Source organism: Phoenix dactylifera, chromosome 4 (genome assembly GCF_009389715.1).
Source record: "Phoenix dactylifera cultivar Barhee BC4 chromosome 4, palm_55x_up_171113_PBpolish2nd_filt_p, whole genome shotgun sequence".
Classification (NCBI taxonomy): Eukaryota; Viridiplantae; Streptophyta; class Magnoliopsida; order Arecales; family Arecaceae; genus Phoenix; species Phoenix dactylifera.
In genome coordinates this window covers 19,536,940-19,545,285 of record NC_052395.1, presented here as the reverse complement: position 1 = coordinate 19,545,285, position 8,346 = coordinate 19,536,940, and positions in this window count along the sequence as shown.

The following is an 8,346-nucleotide window of genomic DNA, read 5'->3' as shown; positions in this document are numbered from 1 at the left end:
ATTGTCAAAATCTTAGAAACTTCATTAAGACTTTGGATTTTTTTCTACTTTTCCGGACCAAGATAAACCGAAATATTAATAATCTCAATTTTGGCTACCTTTCAAGATTGCCGGAATTAATGATTTTGATATAGAATTGTGAAATTTGGGTCGAATTCTATTTTTTTATAATTTCATTTCTTGATCGAGACATGTTTCTGCCAGGATCAACCACTCGCCGACTTTCGCTGGCTTTATCCGCAGCCTTCGTTCACCGTTGAAGCAGCAGCTCTACGGACTAAAAACGATCCCCGGTGCGCGGGGGCGATGGTTTGTTGTTTTGAGGAGTCTTGCCTTTTTTTTCCCGCCTGCCGACATCATGAGAGGGACACCATACCAACCCGTTGAAATGGATTCGGATCTTGGTGGGCGCCGCAGCTGACTCGTCTGAAAGCGAGGTGGCCGAATCGGACGAAACACACTCGACTCTCGTCCAAAAGGCAAAAGAAATGGATGGCTACCTACGAGACACGAGGCGCATGAAAAGTAATGGTTGACTCAAAATGACTTTATTGCCCATCCAACGGTCTAATCTAGGAGAAATAATTTCTCCTGTCGGCACCCCAACGGTCTAAGAGAACGAGGATTGCCGACTGCCCACGTGGCCGGCGTGATTCTGGATATAATTTCTCCTTATCTGGACTCCACGTTCAAATTTCAAAGTTTCCGTTTGGTTGCAGATTTAAGTGCTGCTGATATGGGATCGACGGACCAGCGTACATTCGGCCAGTCATCTATTTCCACATTTTCAGATAATTGAACGGTGATTTTTAACGTTTCCCCTCTCAGGTTGGTTATTTATATAGAAATATTAGCGTTCTTCCTGTAATCTGAAATGATATGGTTTAAGATGATGATGGTGATGATGGCTTTAAAATTCCGGCATTATAGTGATTTAACAAATTATGTGAAAACGGAAAGCCAGATCTATGAAAAATATTACACGTTAGTCTGGAGACAAAAGAACCCTAGATCACTATTATATATATATATATATATATAATGGTAATCGAATCGAATTGAGTCGAGTTGCTTAAAGCTCAAGCCCAAGTTAATTTAAAATACTGAAATTCAAAATGCAATTTGAAATCGATCAAAACTTAATATCAAAGCTTGAGCTCGACTCAATAAAAAAAAACAATGCTCGAAATCCGTTTGAGTCGGCTCGAATATCAACCAAGCTACACTTGAGCTCGAGTTCAAGCTCATATTCGAGCCTCAATCATAATTAAAATATATGATTAAAATAAAATAAAATATAATATTATGTTTTAAGTTAATATATATATATATCGCATAAAAGGATTTTTCATGTATATACTCTCATAAACATTACGTGAATACCCTTCCAAAATTGTTAGCAATATATCATCTAACTAAGCAAATAAATCTATAATTATAATTAATAAAAATTCTTAAACGGAATAATATATATATATATATTCAAGGTTATAGAAAAGAGACAGATACTTGAAAGAAGGCAAAAAGTTTATATCAAAAGATTGCACTAAAATTTGTATTGAATTTTGAATGTCTAGTTGATATATCCAAAAAATAATAGCCAGATCAGCTCCAGATCGGTGGTGGAGCACTAGGCTCACTTAAGTACCAGCCTTTCTTAGGCACGTATGCATTTTTGACAAACTTTTCTTTGACACTATTAGTTAATAGATATAGTCACTAGAAATTACACAAATTCAATTTTTACAAAAGCCTAAGTGCAAACTTAAATTTGTTATTATGGATTAATCAATTTTCAAATTTTCTATTTAAATTTTTCAAATTAGAACTAATTAATTATTAATTTAGTGCTATTTAGACAATTATTGTAATTGAAATCTAATATGTCAATTCAATGAATTATATATTAGAATTGATTTATTGTCTTATTAGAATAATTGATTACTAATGTTGTGCCAACAAATCAATTATGTAATTGAGATCTAAAATGTCAATTCAATGAATTTTAAGATTTATTACCTTATTAGAATAATTAATTACTAATTATGTTCCAGCAAATCAATTATTGGAATTGAGATTTAAAATATCAATTCAATAAATTATAAGATTTATTACCTTATTAGAATAATTGATTACTAATTTTGTGGTAGCAAATCAGTTATTGTAATTAAGATCTAAAATGTTAATTTAATGAATTATATGATTTATTACCTTATTAGAATAATTGATTGAGATCTAATAAGTCAATTCAATAAATTAATTACTATATTAACTAAATTCCAAATTTTCTGTTTGAATGGGATCTATAAATTACTCCTTGAGGAGTCCAAATGGAGGTATGATAAATCTCTTAGAGGTTAAACAAATTATTACCTTTTTAGAATGATTTACTAAATTATATATTATTAAAAAAATAAACCAAACACTTTTTTAGATTGTTAGCAATATATCACTTAACTAAGCAAATAAATCTATAATTATAATTAATAGAAATTCTTAAACGGAATAATATATATATATATATTCAAGGTTATAGAAAAGAGACAGAAATCTGAATGAAGGCAAAAAGTTTATGTCAAAGATTGCACTAAAATTTGTATTAAATTTTGAATGTCTAGTTGATATATCCAAAAAATAATAACCAGATCAGCTCCAGATCGGTGGTGGAGCACTAGGCTTACTTAAGTACCAACTTTTCTTAGCCATGTATGCCTTTTTGACAAGCTTTTCTTGGACACTATTAGTTAGTGAATATAATCACTAGAAATCACATAAATTCAATTTTTATAAAAGCCTAAGTGCAAACTTAAATTTGTTATTATGGATTAATCAATTTTCAAATTTTCTGTTTAAATTTTCTGAATTAGAAATAATTAATTATTAATTTAGTGCTAGCTAGACAATTATTATAATTGAAATCTAATATGTCAATTCAATAAATTATATATTAAAATTGATTTATTGTCTTATTAGAATAATTGATTACTAATGTTGTGCCAGCAAATCAATTATTGTAATTGAGATCTAAAATGTTAATTCAATGAATTATAAGATTTGTTACCTTATTAGAATAATTGATTACTAATTTTGTGCTAGCAAATCAATTATTTTAATTGAAATCTAAAATGTCTATTCAATGAATTATAAGATTTATTATCTTATTAGAATAATTGATTACTAATTTTGTGGTAGCTGTCACGCCCCGGACCCGGATCCGTGACACGGCCGTGCTATTGCCGACTACCGCCCACAATAGCACGCAGCCTCATACCTGGGTAATAGAGTAGTCAAACCAACCAAATCTTTTCATGTGTATTCATCTAGTACGACATGCTGGTCAGTACCCAAATACAGAGCTTCTATATAGTTTATATACACAAAAGTATACTTGCTTTACCCCAAAAGAAAGAAGCGCTAATACCAAATTAACGTGTCTCTGGCAGCTATCAGTGGTGAGGATCTGAAAGAAAAAAGTAAATAAACGGATATGAGCTACACGGCTCAGTAAGTAATCCTGCATAATCCTACCGGATCAACCAGTAGACTAAACATGTAAATCAGGGTTTTGAGAAGCTGACATGCATGTTTATCTAATAATCATCATGGCATAATAAGTATGCGATTTAAACAAAGCAGTAGTGCAAATCACAACAATTTTCATAATATATGCATATGAAACCGTGCCCCGGCATGCCGTGGTCCATTCTCTCGGATGCTACTGCGAAGTCAGACTCGACCACTGGCGGGGCCAGCTCAGTTACTATTCAGCCACTGGCGGGGCAGCTCAGTTACTATTCAGCCACTGGCGGGGCAGGCCCAATTTCAATTCAGCCACTGGCGGGGCAGGCTCAGTTACTATTCAGCCACTGGCGGGGCAGCTCAGTTACTATTCAGCCACTGGCGGCTCAGTCATTCTCAGTAGCATCTTTGAGCCCATTATAGTGCCTCTGGGCTAGCTAAGACTTTATAAACTTACATGCATGATTATAATATCAGTATCATCATGTTGCATACATAGCCATAGCTTCTGGGATCATTAAAGTTACTTATGCATTGTAACATATCATGTATGAAACATATATACTTAAAATAAATGCTTAGGAAACATTAATAACATAACATGATCCACAACAGGATTAGGACAGGTTACTTACATTCTTCACTAATCATGCATACAATTCAAATTGTATAAAAAAACACTGGTTCATCTTATAAAACGTATTACAAGATCTACGATAGGATTAAGACAGATTACTTACAGTGATTCGCCTTTCTCCTAGGTCTCCTGCGTCCTGGTGACGAGTCCTAAGTCACCTACAATCATGTCATAATAACAATATATTATTTCCTTTTCTATCTGAAATTTAGCCCAAGCCTAATTCCTCTGTATTGGGGTCTTGGCTGGGCTCATAAGTCTTAATTGGCCTTCCGATTGGCCACTAAGCTTAATTCCCAGCTTAATTGGGTTTAATTTCGGGTTTAGGGTCACTGTGACCCGTTTGGGCCTGAGTCAGGGTCAATCCGGGATCAATTTGGCCCCCAAATTAATTACATTGGCTTAAATTGGGCTTTAATTTTGGTTTAATTTATAGTCTGGCTTGTCCAGACTTAGCCCAATTTGATTGGGCTCGGGTTTAGTCAAATTTGGCTAAACCCTTTCCCTTTTTTTTTTTTCTTTTTCTTTTTCTTTTTCTTTTTCTTTTTCTTTGGGCTTAACGGGTTGCGGGTTCGGATTCGGATCCGACCCGCGAACCCGTTATCGGGTTCTTTCTCCCCCCTTCCAGAGGCTTCCGCCTCTTCACCTTCTTTGTTTCTACCGAAGCCCATGCTTCCGGCCCTCTTCTCCGGCTCCCCTTCTTCTCCTCCGGCCAGATCTGTGGCCTTCTTCTTCTCCGCCGGCCGGATCTACCGCCTCCTCCTCCTTCCGACCTTCACCGAGCCCTCCCCGGCCAGATCTACCAGCCCGGAGTGGTGTTTCCCCTTCGGGGCGGCGACGGTGGGAGGCCGGCCCTTTCCCTCTCCTTCGAAGTGGTGCCGGAGGAGAGGAGAAGAGCCGGGAGGTGGGATCGAGGCCGATCTCCTTCGGGAGAACTTCTCCGGCTCCGACCACGGCGAGGTAAGGCCGTGGTCCGCGGTAAGTATCCCCCTCTTCTTCTTCTTCTTTTTTTTTTTTCTTTTCCTTGTTCTTCTTCCTCTTCCGTTTTCTTCTCTTTTTTTTTTTTTTTTTTTTTTTTTTTTTGTGGGAGTCTCGCCACCACCTCTCGGCCGGCGGAGAGGTGGGGCTCGGCTGAGGCTGGCGGCCTTGAGGCCGCGTTGGTCGCCGGCACGGCAGACCCGGCGGCCCTTGGCTGCCCCTCAGCCCTAGGGCAGCCACGGCCGGGGCCTGTCACCCGCAGGCCGAGTCCGGCTGGGCTCGGCCCGGGTGGCGTGGGCTCGGCTTGGGCCGTTCTCAGGCCGGCCCGCGGCCTGTTGGTCCGGCCCGCAGCCTGTGGGTCCGGCCCACGGCCCTCCTCCTGTTCTTCTCTCCCGTGCCGGTCTCCTTCCTCTCTGTGCCAGTCTCCTCCCCTCTGTTTCATCAGTGAAACAGAGGGGAGAATACCCTACAGAGGGGTATCTCCACTCCCTAAAACTTTATTATTTAACCTAAGGGCCACTTACCTGGATTTTTGCTGGTTACCGTTGGGCCGTTCCTCCCCCTCGTAGTCCCTCCTTCCTCTTGGAGCTTCAGGGCTCTTCCGCCTTAGGCTCCAGGGCTTCGGCTCTCTCTCTTTCAGTGTTCTTGGGGGCCTCCGACTTAGGGTTGCCGGCAGGGACTTAAATAGTGGTTTAGAAGATGAGACCCCCCTCTCTGAGAGGTCCCATCCGCTCCATGCCTCCCCTCTCCGGAAATGGCCGCCGCCCCCTCTGTCTCCGGTGCGCCGGCATCGACTGCCAGCAGGGGTGGGGGTCACCCTTCCCTGTCGGTCTTATCCCTTCGTTTTTTTTTTTTTTTATAATAATCATTATACTGGCTACAGTAAAATTTGGGCCCAACCCTTAACTGGGCCTATTTTTCTATTGGGCCTAGTAGGTTGTGGGCCCGGACATTACATTCTTCCCCCCTTAAATAAATTTCGTCCTCGAAATTAAACATACCTTGGTTCTCGAAGAGCTGAGGGTAGCGTTGTCGCATCTCTTCCTCCAATTCCCAGGTAGCTTCCCTTTCAGTGTGGTTGGTCCACTGGACTTTAACGTAGGGAATGGTGTGCCTTCGGAGGATTTGCTCTTTTCTGTCTATGATGCACAGGGGAGCCTCCTCATAGGTTAAATCTTTATTTAATTGCAGAGGTTCATGTGGTACCACATGGCTGGGATCCGGGACGTACCTCCGTAACAAGGAGACGTGAAAGACGTTGTGTACGCCTGATAGCTCTGAAGGTAGGGCCAATTTGTAGGCAACTTTGCCTATTCTAGCAAGAACCTCAGAGGACTTAATTTGCCGTGTCTTCCGAATCGGGTAATACCCTTTGATGGTGAAATTTTTAGGAAGACAAAGTTCCCCTCCAAAAATTCCGAGGCCCTTCTTCCTCTGTCAGCCCATCTTTTCTGTCTATCCTGGGCAGCCTGAAGCCTTAGCTTAATCAGGAGCCTTGGAGACTGGCCCCTCTCCTGGTGCGAGGTCGATATCAAATTCGATCTCTCGGTCTGGGGGTAATCCCGGTAATTCCTCCGGAAAAACATCCGGATATTCTCTAACTACTGGAATATCTTCCAGTTTGATCTCTTTCTGAGCATTCTTTACACAGGCCAGATAGGCCATACACCCCTTTTTCAGAGCCTTTCCAGCTTTCAAAGCGGAAATGAAGTGCAATGTGGGAGCACCCTGAAGGGGTATGTCGCCCTGAAAGAAAAATTCTTGCTCCCCAGGTATCCGAAATACCACCCTAGTCCATGCCCAAGATAATATCAAAGTCTTGCATGTCAAGCTGTAAAAGATTTGTCTCTAATTCTCTCTTCTTTTTTTTTTTTTTTCTCTATCTGAATTATGCAATCTCTATGTTTAGTGTCAACAATTGCGATTTTCTGAAGGGGTGTAGCAACATGCCATGGTTCCACTAATTTCTCAGATGTGCTATGTAATTGTCTGGAAAAGCTAACTGACACGAAAGAATGCGTAGAACCAGAATCAAATAGAATGAGGGCAGGAACCGAGTTGACCAGAAGTGTACCTGTCACCACCTGATCGCTAGCACTGGCTTCCTGTCGAGTCAGTGCGAAAACTCGAGGGTTACCCCTTGATCTCTGGTCCTCTGGTGCAGTGTGTCTGGGCTCGTCCTTCTTTCGACTCGGGCAGTTGCGGGCGATGTGTCCTATCTGCCCGCAAGAGAAACAAGCTCCGGTCTTCATTAAGCAGGGTCCGCCATGGTTCCTACCGCAGGTGGGGCAGCTTCTGTTCTGTTTCTTCTTGGGCTCCGACCCCTTGCTGCCCCCGGATCCACTACTCTGAGCTCCCGACGATCGGGTCCTCTTCATGTCTTCTCTCTCCCTCCTGGACCGTATCAGGTCAGCCTCAACCTTCAAGGCTCGGTCCAGTACATCCTTGTAGCTTGAGAACAGATGAGAGGATATTCGGGATCGAATCCCGTACCTCAATCCCTGTTCAAACCGATTCACCTTACTTCTCTCCTCCTCCATGAACTGGGGGCAAAATCGTCCCAGCTCGTTGAATTTATTGGCATACTCCAGAACAGACATCCGGTCGGTCTGGGTCAGCGCCAAGAATTCATTCTGCTTAGACTGGTTGACTGAATCCGGAAAATATTGGTTGTAAAACAACCTCTTGAAGTCTCTCCATGTAAGTCCGTCAACGGCATAAGCCGTCTCCATGGTCGTCCACCAGTATTCGGCGTTTCCTGTCAGCATAGAGGTCGCCAGCCGGACCTTCACCTCATCGGGGAAAAGAAGAGCTCGGAACATCTTCTCTATTTCCCGGATCCATGCTTCTGCTGCCATAGGGTCAGGCCCACCCTCAAAGGTCGGAGGGTTTAGTCGGCGAAACCTCTCATAGCAGGTGCCTGCCGGTGGCATAGCGGCCAGCTGCATCATCTGCTGCTGTTGCAGCACTTGTGCCATAAGCTGGTACACTCCGGCTAGGCCTGCCTGACCTGCTGCAGATCGTGGAGTATCTGGGGGAACCGACTGCTCACTAGGCTCCGGGGAGGGTGGTCTCCGGTCGTCGTCCATATCTTCCTAATGATCGCCTAACAGTCAAAAATTTTTAAAGTGAGGTTATGATAAACTAGCATATTATAACATTTTCTATGACGGTGGTATTCTTAACTACCCCTTTCCTTAGGCATTTTATGG